The 11,939-nt window shown below is 40.4% G+C and overlaps 1 long non-coding RNA gene across 1 annotated transcript; it reads right to left on the bottom strand.

Annotated features, from left to right (window-relative positions):
- Nucleotides 1–10,371: 10,371 nt before the first annotated feature.
- LOC311119174 lies at nucleotides 10,372–11,735 on the bottom strand. The gene is made up of 3 exons (XR_014611920.1): nucleotides 11,690–11,735; nucleotides 11,457–11,535; nucleotides 10,372–11,364 (listed from the first exon to the last, which is right to left on the bottom strand). It is a non-coding gene; the product is annotated as an uncharacterized lncRNA (long non-coding RNA).
- Nucleotides 11,736–11,939: the final 204 nt, after the last annotated feature.

The following is an 11,939-nucleotide window of genomic DNA, read 5'->3' as shown; positions in this document are numbered from 1 at the left end:
GAGAGAGATGAGAGAGAGAGAGAGAGAGAGAGAGAGAGAGGAGAGAGAGAGAGAGAGAGAGAGAGAGAGAGAGGAGAGGAGAGAGAGAGAGAGAGAGAGAGAGTGAGAGAGAGAGAGAGAGAGAGAGAGAGAGAGAGAGAGAGACAAATGTACCTTAACGAGGAGGTAGAAGTTCCCAGCAGCTTCTGTCCAGGCTCCTCCAGGAGGGTGAATCCTCATTATGACTTCCAGGAGCAGATAAAGGAAGCTACCAGGCTTCTGGAGAAGGAACAGGGGACATGACTGAGTGTCTACAGATCTGATATGACAACAGTGTGTATAGCATAGATAAACAACAGGATGTTCCATTCTTAGGGCCACTTACAGATATAGGAAGATATGTCTTTCCTTCTAGAAGCTTAGTAGAACGAATTCATAAAAAACATCTGCGAAGTTGATGCGGTCGATCTGAAGTCAAACAAATAGGATAATTACATAATCTTCATTGACAAGCACTTTAGAAAGTCTCATTGAGTAGATGTTAGATGAGAAGACGGTGCCTGCAGCTAACGCTCAAGCTTGTATGTAGACCTACTCCTACGAGAGCCATCTCCTGCTCTAGTTGCTCCCTGTTTGCTGGCCTCATTAATGACGTTCACCAGTAGGTCGTAGGCCTGCTGAAACTGCCTCACATCCTCAAAACAAAACAATCATAAAATTCCTTAAAACTAGATCATAAACTCAAAGATTCAGGTCTGTAATTCAAAGGGCCTCCGATTGTTTGGCTAGTATGACGTTGAAACTTTTCAACTAAACCCTATGAATCACTGTTGTCCTAAAGGTAACCCACTGTGCAAGAACTGGTTGAATCAATGTTGTATCAATAAAAAATGTCAATGTGATGATGTTGAATCAAAGTGGAAACTGATTGGATTTGAAAGAAGTCATCAACGTAAGGGAATTTCGTCTTTTAACCTAATCCAATTACGTTAATTTTTGGGGGGATTTCACATTGAAATTCACATTAGTTGACAACTCAACCAAATGTAAATCAAAACGAGACGTTGAAATGACATCTGTGCCCAGTGGGAACTATATATCTGGTCTGATGAACGTTGCACAATTATGTAATTGGTTACCTGCTGGTTGAGCTCGGATAGTCCACTCAACACCATCCTCCCAGCGTGGGTGAGGTAATTGAGGGAGGTACTGTCTGAGGATGTCAGAGCCTGTGAGAACAAGACAGTACATTTACAAATAGTCCAGAAATGTTCATGAAGTGAAATACAAAAGGTGCTAAATTCACATTTTCTCACCTCCATAGCACGTCTGATACCGGCCAGCCTCAGAGAGAAGTTGGTTGTCCCTTGGTTTTCAAAGTAACGCCTGTAAATAGAAATGTTCAATAACAAATGTTCAACCTAAGAAGCTAAAACATCAGTGCCATGAAATTAAGAAATAATTTTATGTTAGCCTATATTATAACTGCAGGATTCAGAAAGACCATACCAATGTAGGATCTTAATTTGATCACTCTTTTGTTGCTGAGAATTTTCCTGCACGGCAGGAAATGCAAATCTTGTAGCGTATTTGGAATTTTCAAGTTTGTAATTTCCACTTTGAAATTTTAGACTCGATTTGCCCTAACGAAAAATGTATCCTGTTGCTGCAGGATTATTTTCCTGCTGTAGCAAACTATCTCAAATTAAGATCCTACATCTGTATAACTACAATATTGGGCAGATTATTTCAAAGCAAAGGTTTTTACTATAGATGAACACATGAAAGCGAACCCACCGCAACTGGGGCACATCTGCAGCATTATTTTGCTTCTCCACAAACTCCTCCTCAAACTCCTAAAACAGACATCACATTAACTTAAACTCTACTAAACTGCATTTCACCTGCAACATCAACTGAAGCAGACAAAACATTCAGTGACATCATAACAATACTTTCATCTTGACCTAACAACTTGACCCTTGACAGACAACACAAACCTATCGATACCAAAACAATGACACACACCTGTACACACAAGTACAAATGAAATAAGAATTATTGACTGTAGAAAGAGTTTTACCTGAGGAGTGCTGTCAGGGGTCTGGTCCTGGTCCTGGGTGGAGTGGTAAGGTGGAGGGGGACTGGGAGGGGAATCGGAAGGGAAAGGGGGAGGCGGAGAATTCTGGGGGAACTGGTGAGAGGAGCCAGAGGACGGCTCATGAGGGGTGGTGATGATGTCAGAGGTGGAGAACTGATATGCCATCATCTCATCCCCCCTCTCCTGGTACCCCTCCACTGTGGTGGAGATATCCACCTGCTGTTTAACACACAACATGTGACACTGTCAGCCCAACACTGAAAACCACCATATTGAAAACCCCTCAACCAAACACTGAAATAAATCATAACACAGAGAAACAACGGGGTGTACCTGGGCATCCTCATAATAGGTGAACTCAGACCTCCTCTTGACAAGGCAGGACATGAGTCCATGGATCCTTCTACCAAGGAACTAAAAATGAGGCAAGAGTTTAGAACGTGTAATTTCATTTTCTGTCAACATGTATTTATTCAAATAGGTAAATGGACATTTGCCACTTTACATTTTTTCTGTGAAAAATTGCCTGACTGTACCTTAATACCAGTCAGCTTCTTGTTGGTGAGGACCACCTGGACGAGACCCTTTAAAAGAGACAGAGAAACATTACATTTCATCCAGGAAATATAAGTAGACCTATAGCATGTGCGTCATTTGACACAAATCAGGTGCATTTGAGACGAAAGACCAGTTGAGAATCTCTCACCCATGGGTCCAGGATTTTTTCCTGGATGACTCTGCTCCACCACAGCTGCTTCTCCACTCCCCTCACAATGCACAGGTGATGCATGTCCTCTTCATTTTGCTATAAAGAAAAAACTCCTTCAGTCTCCAGACCTCTCTCTATATGTTAGCTGTAGATGTCTATAACATTTGGCAGGCGATTTCAGTTCTGAGTATAATCCCTGGCAGTGATATAGAGCCCACATGATGTTCGTACGACAAGTTTCCCCTAGGTTTCAATTAGGGACAGACATACAAAAGAAAACCCAGAGACAATTGGGAGTTCAAATACACAGGTGTGTTCATAAATGTTAAGAATATGTCTGAAGTACCTGCACTCGTCCATAATGGATATTCCAGTAATGGAAATGAAACGAACCCCAGTTCCCAACCAGCTGCAACTTCTCATAGGGAAAACCAGAGTCTTCCCTATTTGGCTGAAAAACAAAGACATCCCCTAATTATAGAGATTGCTCTGTGATTAATAAGACACAGAATTGTGGAGATAGAGGACATGGTAATGTGTACTATTACTAATCAGCTATGACTGTCTAATAATGTGATTGACTACCTGTGAATGGCTATCTGAAGGTGCTGACAGTTCGTCAAGCACTAGCCTCCCAGCTTCAGTGAGGTGAATGGTAGGCTCCTCAATAACCAATTTGGAAGTCTGTGAAAAAAAAGGGAACAGGGTAAAGTAAATTCTCCCTATAAGATCAGATGAGCTTTGGTTAATAATGTGTTTGGTTACCTGTGTGTTTAACACTGCAAGCTCTGTTACCAGCATTCTCCCAGCACGAGTGAGGTAGTAGACTGGTTTGGCCTTGGAGAAGACAGGCTATGAAGACAAGGGAATATGTTTTTTCATTATGTGGTTTTATAGAAAACTAGTGACTTGATGTTAATCTTTAATATCCTCTAAAGACCAGAGAGTATCAGAATGGATAGACTCACAAAGATAGGAACACACAAGGGTCCAGACCAAGGGATTAAAGCCAGACAGGACCGGTGCCCAACCTCCTCATCCACATACTAAGGAACAAGACAGGATTAAATTAAGAGTCAGTTTGAATGATAGACAGGTAGCCTATAGGACTGACAGACTGGAATAGGGAGGATCGCAAGAGGAGGCCACTGCATGATAGATTCTAAGACAATTGGCAGTTGAAATACACATGTCTGTGTTCAAAGGTTAAGGAAACATCTGAGGTACCTGCCTATGAATGGTTACCTGTTCATTTTGAGAGGACAGTTCCTCCCATACCATCCTCCTAGCAGGAGTGAAACTGATGATAATGGGCTGCTCCATTGTGAAAATCTGAGAAAATGAGGGAACAGCTTTAAAGATATCAAAGTATTCTACTAGTGGATACTGAAGGTAATTATCCCTATTAGATCAGATGAGTAATGGTTAATAATCTGAATGGTTACCTGTGTGTTTAACATTGCCATCTCTCTCACCAGCATCCTCCCAGCGTGGGTAAGATAATACATTGGCTGCAGTTTGACAGGCTATAAAAAAAGGGAATATGTTTACAGAAATGTATTTCCAGAAGTTTCTTTTAGAAAAAGTTATGTTTATGTTTAAGCCCCCCTAAAGACCAGAGAGTATCAGAATGGATGGACTTACAGCGTTTGAAACCCACAGAGGTCCAGACCAAGGGATTAAAGCCAGACAGGGCTGCTGCCGAACCTCCTCATCCACGTACTAAGGAACAAGACAGGATCAATTTAAGAGTCAGTTTGAATGATAGACTGGTACTGTATAGGAGTAAAATATTGGCATAGGGAAGATTGCAAGAGGAGGCCACTGCAATGATAATAGTTGAAATACACAGGTCTGAGATATAAATGTTAAGAACATGTCTGAAGTACCTGCAGATGAATGGCTACCTCTTCAAGCTGAGAGGACAGTTCATCCAATACCATCATGCCAGCACGAGAGATGAAAATGTGCTGCTCAATCTTGCAAATCTGTAAGAAAATGAGGGAACAGTTTTAAGGGCATCAAAGTATCCCACTACCATTGTAGATACTGAAGGTAATCCTGCCAATTAGATAAAATTAGCTTTGTCCAATAATCTGCATGGTTACCTGTGTGTTTAACACTGCCAGCTCTCTCACCAGCATCCGTCCAGCATGGGTAAGGTAATAAGTTGGCTGCAGTGTTACAGACTATTACAAAAATAGGGAATATGTTTACAGAAATGTATTTTCATATTGTTCTACAGAAAGCATCATGTTTATGTTTAAGTTACATAAACCAGTCTAAAGACCAAAGAGTATCAGAATGGATGGACTTACAGAGCTGGGAACCCACAGAGGACCAGACCAAGGGATTAAAGCCAGACAGGTCCGCTGCCCAACCTCCTCATCCACATACTAAGGAACAAGACAGGATCAAATTAAAAGTCAGTTTGAATGATAGACAGGTAGCCTATAGGTCTGACAGACTGCTATAGGGAGGATCACAAGAGGAGGCTACTGCATGATAGATTCTGAGACACTACACAGGTCTGTGTTGAAAGGTTAAGGAAACATCTGAGGTACCTGCATATGAATGGCTACCTGTTCATTTTGAGAGGACAGTTCATTCCATACCATCCTCCTAGCAGGAGTGAAACAGATGAAAATGGGCTGCTCCACTGTGAATATCTGTGAGAAAATGAGGGAACGAACATCAAAGTATTTCACTACCGTAGTGGATACTGAAGGTAATCCTGCCTATTAGATCAGATGAGCTTTGTCCAATAATCTGCATGGTTACCTGCGTGTTTAACACTGCCAGCTCTCTCACCAGCATCCTCCCAGCATGGGTAAGGTAATATGTTGGCTGCAGTTATAAAAAATAGGGAATATGTTTACAGAAATTTATTTCCATATTGTTCTTCAGAAAACGTCATGTTTATGTTTAAAGTACATAAACCAGTTTTAAGACCAGAGAGAAGACCAAAGAGTATCAGAATGGATGGACTTACAGAGCTGGGAACCCACAGAGGTCCAGACCAAGGGATTAAAGCCAGACAGGGCCGGTGCCCAACCTCCTCAACCACATACTAAGGAAGAAAATCAGGATCAATTTATGAGTCAGTAAAATGACAGTTTGAATGACAGATTGTTATTGAACCAATCCTGCTAATGAAGCAGTATTGTTATAGCCTGGGTGCCAGTCTGTTTCAGCTCTCTGTCCACTCCTTATGGGATTGTGATGCCAATATCATATTGCCACGATGGAATTGGCAAGAGAGCAGAAAGACTGGCACCCAAGCTATTGATAGGCCTGCAGCATTCTTACCTGAACAAGGACTGGGTCCTCCTGGTCCAGGGTGGGCTCATTATCTTTATGAAAAACAATAAAGGATTGTTTTCTCTAAGTTTAAGAAATACTAGCTACAAGACACCAGACATCTGTCCATGTAGTTAGGCTGATCATATATTTACTTGTGTTTTATATTGTATGACATCAAATGTATTTATGTGTCTGCATAATGTACCAACATGTTCAATTAAACCTAAAGCAACGGTTTGGTTTCAAAGGAGCAAGTTTGTTTGTTGTTGTTAATCTAGGGCTACACTGTAAAAAATGTCATCACCATGATTGCTACCTAAATGACACCCTATTCCCTATTTAGTGCACTACTTTTGACCAGCGCCTTTTAACCATAGAACTATGGGTCCTGGTCAAAATAAGAAATAGGGTATTGGGTGGCATTTGGGACTATTACTATTTAGACATTGTAAAATATGTAAACTTACCCTCCTCAACCGTGACAACACGGTCCACGCTCTCCACGGTGGCCAGTGCATCCTCACCGATACCGTCATATTTGCTATATGTGGTCCTCTGTAGCTCAGCTGGTAGAGCACGGCGCTTGTAACGCCAAGGTAGTGGGTTCGATCCCCGGGACCACCCATACACACAAAAAATGTATGCACGCGTGACTGTAAGTCGCTTTGGATAAAAGCGTCTGCTAAATGGCATATTATTAAAGTCGACTGCCGAACCGGTCGCAAACAACAGGTCAGCTGCACACAGAAGCGACCTCTCGCGGAGGAATCTCAGCGGGGTCGCTATCAACAAACGACTGAACATAGACCTACTCATTATCGCTCTACATACTGCAGTGATTTTGACTGAGTTCAAAACCATCTGACAATTCTTTCTTAGAATTACAGGGTTTTATAGGGACCATTAATACGTCAAAGTCTTCCATAAGTCATGGTTGGCTATGTCACAATGGAATAAACATGTTTATCAAACTGATTAAAAAACACTCAACAGTGACATCAATTAAATTGAATTTTGAGCATGATTTGGGAGTTTATACAATTGTAAACTATGAAACCATTGTTTAGAGAACAGTAGGAGTATAACCATTTAGAAAATACTGTATCTATGGCTCTGAGTAGGAGTAGAAGGGACAGCGTCACAATGCGCTCGCCATGGTTCTGAAAAAGAACGTTGCTGCGTTCATCAGCTCTGTGATGTTCTAGGCGGAGACACTCACTGAACCACTCACTTTCACGTTCAAGGTGTCAAAGCGTTCAACCAACATGCATTGGACTAAAACATCATTCAAATAGTTACTAAAAAGCCTACAGATATGTTTTACATTATTATTTTAAATCTCCTGCATAAATCAGCTGAGATAGCCTACTCTTCTCATCTCTTCGCCCTCCTGCCCTGGTGGTTATATCTGAGCGTTTTGATAACTGATTGATAATTTGGATTATTCATATCCAAAGTGAAATGCTGATTGTGTCATATTTATAATGTAGGCCTAGTAGCCCACGTTTCATGACATAACCCTAATCCTAAAATATACTAAAATTGAAACCCTGGGCGAGCACACAAGCTCTGGCTGTACAGAAAATGGCAGACAATAGAAATCGAATGCGTATGTTACGGCTGGTTAGTGTTTTAATTACGAAGGACTCCCACAAATCTATTGTCTATCTAAAAAACTGTAGGCTGCATATTGGTGGTCAAAGTGGTCGAAACGGTGTAGTGATCCTCGCTAATACAGTGAGCCACATTACAATTCTGACCAAGTGGGTTAAATCTGTTGGAGCGATGCGTAGGGTGTGTGCCTTTCACGCATGTAACCTGGGTTCGCTTCCCCGCCCCTTGTTTGCTACACTATTTTAGGAAAGGGACATCTTCATGACCAACAATCTTACTCTAAAAACGTTTGTGAAAAAAGTTTGGTCAGTCTGTGAAAGTTAGAAAAGGTTGGTTAGTCTGTGAAAGTTAGAAACTTCCAGCAGGAATTGACAGTCATCAGTCAAGGTGGTTGGATTATATAGCTACAGTGGTGCTATGGTTCCAAAAGTGCTGGTGATAAAATTAACATTACTGGCATACACATTTCAAAACAAAAGCCTATGATCAGGTATGGAGTTTTGGAAATGTTGTTAAACCCAACAGTCTATACTCTATAGCACAAAGTGTGATGTCCCCAATGATAAAATTGCATGTTACTCTAATTGTGAGATGTGTTACAGTTTACAATAGGCTACTTGGGTCTACTATACCTTCATCCTTTATTAAAGCATTCGGTTGCTAGCATTATCTCCACAAGCAAGGGTATCCTGGGGAAAGACAAATCTTCTCCTCCCAGTAGACTAACTGGATCAAAGCCAGTAGCCTCCAACATTACTGCTAGATAGCCATGTAAACACGAACCTCAGTGGCAGAGCTAAAGCTCATCTGAGATCTTGCATAGGCTGCTGTTTACCATAATCAGGATATTTTTTTACAAACCTTGGCGATACTTTCTTTGTTCTCGATTCGGAAGAAACTTGTCTCTTATGAACATCTGTGTGCAGTTGCAGGTGGAACTCCAAAAAACAGAGAATATTCAGAAAAATATTAAATCCACTTTTTGTATTGAGCGATAAATATCGCTTTCATATGTGTAGATCTTTCTTTTGGTCGCACTGTGGGAAGTGCTGTCATTAAGGCTACTTCTACAAGCGGCCGCAGCCGCTTCGCATAGAAACGACTAGTTACTGCAACGGTGTTGGGAAATGTGAGATGTGCACAGCTAAAATGCCGAGGACTGTGCAAAAGGTGGATTTAATATATTTTTTGTCGAATTTTCTCTAGTTTTTGGAGTATGCTACCTGTAACTGCACACAGACATTCATAAGAGACACATTTCTTCCTAGGTTAGGGGTCTATAATTGTAAAATAAATGTGTTTGATTGAATAACTAGCCTAATCTAACTATCGTGGTCATACATTTGGACTCTTCATTATCATCATCAACACTTTGAATTACTAAGGAATATTCCTATAGCAACTGGTTGCTAGGGGAAACGAGACACTAGCATTATCCTCTTGTTGTGAGACTGAGAGGGAGTATTGGAGAAGTGCACGAGGAGGGGTGGGAAGCAGAGAAGACGGAGCATGGTTGAAATTCCACCAAATGGATAAGAAGAGGCAGACAAAGTTTGACACAGTGGTTGACCGACACGAATGAACGAGTAAACCTTGTTTTAGCCTAGTGAAGTATCACAAATTAATACCTCAGTATTAATTATCCACTGCACGGAATCTCCATGAGGGCACAAGTCTGCATGACGATTTTCGCGTAAAGAGAGGCAGCGCGGGAGAGCTGACTTGTCGCCTGGCAGGTATGTTCTGCTATTTTGAATAAAGCTAGCCATACAGCTAATATAAGTTTTAGGCTATTATTAATTTCGTATAGCTAACTAAATAAATGAAGCTATCTAACAGCAATGCTGTTGTGGGCTTACACATGTAATAATTACAACCAGGAGCCTATAATGGAGGAAGTCAGCTTTTCAGTCAGTCCTATCATTTATATTGAAAATAGGTTATTATAACACAAGGTAAACACACATTTACAATAATTGTTAGGTCTATGTTATTAGCCAAAAATTTACTGATACAAGCACAGAAACATTCATAGCCAGAGGCAACCTAGGCTACACTGCAATTAACACTATACTTATTATACACGCTATGTTCTACAGTGCTGATTCTAAGAACAGGGTTAATTCCCATAAAGTATTAGTATCTCTGTCTCTATCACATACATGCATGGCCAAGGAAGATAGGTTGCATAAACAGATACAAATATAGAGCGATAAGGCGCAAGGGGGACAGGGGAAGAGAATAAACAGTGAGAGGGAAAGAATTGGTGAGTACGCTCTGTCCTGCAAATGCCAGAGCACATCAGCGCCGGAGCTACATCTAGTTTGATGTAAGGAAGTAGCCTACTCGATTGCCTATCCAGGGGCCTTGTATGTGATCAGACCTGTTGAAGGTGGGGTTCGTGTGTGAATGTGAGTATGAAAGTGTGAGTATGTATAGCTGTAAGTATGAGAACGTATCAGTGTAAACTAGGGGTGTAACGATTCGTTTTAACAACGACTCGATTTGTATCACGATTCGTGATTGTCGATACGATTCAAGGACGATATTGGTTCATTTAGAACGATACGATCCGAAACGATTCAGTGACTTGAAATCGATTCAGTAACCTTTTAGCCAAAAATTCAACCAGTGTGACTGAAATAAATACCTGGATACTGGACAGTGCAGGTGAAGTTTCCTAGATTCCTGTTTCTTGTAATGGAATCAGGTATCAATTAATTATGAATATAAATAAACAAGTAAACAACAATGAATGGCAAATGCATTCACATTTTATTTGAATAAAGTGCAAACAACACTTTAGGTTGAATTAACAGGAAGTTAAAATTGTCTGATCTCATTTTCAATATTCAATACATTTTCAATAAAAGTACAGTAAGTGCAACCAACATTTCAACAGTAGGTTTACCTGCTACTTCTGCTTTTGTTTTTCAACATAAAAATATTACAATATTAATATCAAAAATAAAGTGCAACCAACATCTCTTCAGGTTGAATTAACAGTAGGTTTACCTGCTACTTCTGCTTTTGTTTTTCAACATTACAATACAAATACAGTATTAATATCAAAAATAAAGTGCAACCAACATCTCTTCAGGTTGAATTAACAGTAGGTTTACCTGCTACTTCTGCTTTTGTTTTTCAACATTACAATACAAATACAGTATTAATATCAAAAATAAAGTGCAACCAACATTTCTTCAGGTTGAATGAGCAGTGGATGAACCTGCTACTACTCTCATTTTAATAAACAAACAATATTCAACAAAAGATCAAGTGTAACCTACTAGGCTACTCTTCAATGACTACAGATTTTTTTTCAAAAATATCAACTGATCAACATGATCTGGCTGCAGAACACTTCTCTGTGCGTTCACTATGTCGCCAGCAGTACTAAAAACTCGTTCTGCTGGCACACTGGTGCCTGGAATGCACAGGTACCGTTTAGCAAGGGTGGAAAGTACAGGTAGCTCTTTCTCCTGAGATCTCCACCACTTCATGGCATTTTCAGTCAAAGGCAACACATATTTTGCTCGGTACTTTAACACCTCTGCTCTGGCTGTCTCGCTTGTGGATTTTCTTTCTCTTTGGGTGAAGGAATCGCCAAACAGCGCATCTAAGGCTTTCTTCTTACAAGGAGGTGACTCATTTGGAGCTACAATATAAGAAATATATTTCAAAATATAGTCATGTTTCTCATTAATACAAAACAACAACACTCTTTTATTGGTATCACATGAAACACACCTGTGGTCTCTTCATTGAATCCTGACAGCTTTGTGCTTGAGCTTCCCTCGTCTTCCTCCTGATTTCCCATTGCTTGCATCTATTGATGTAAGAATGTGTGAACTGTTCAAATTTCTGCTCTGTAATACTGCACACATAAATTTAGAGGAAGATAAAGAACAGATGAGATTTGAGAGAGGACAAATGAAAGGGGAGAAGAGAAAAGAGCAGAGGAAAGAGGAGAGAAGAGTTACCTGGTGGGACACTTCTGCCTCAAAAACCAGTTTTGTGTAGACCTGTACTCTGTCCTCTTTTTCCAGGTAGGGCAGTTCTTTAAATCGCGGGTCCAACGCTGATGCTGTTTAAAGAACAAGAATATTGCATTCATTGCATTATTAAATTAAGTTGACCTGAAATTGCAAGTGATGACCACCTCCTCAAACACAAAATAATCAGAAGATTAAACTTTAGTATGTTTAAAAGAAATGTGGCACAGTGATGATG

Source organism: Coregonus lavaretus (genome assembly GCF_964263955.1).
Source record: "Coregonus lavaretus genome assembly, contig: HAP1_SCAFFOLD_4018, whole genome shotgun sequence".
Lineage (NCBI taxonomy): Eukaryota > Metazoa > Chordata > Actinopteri > Salmoniformes > Salmonidae > Coregonus > Coregonus lavaretus.
This window is presented reverse-complemented; position numbering and strand designations above follow the sequence as displayed.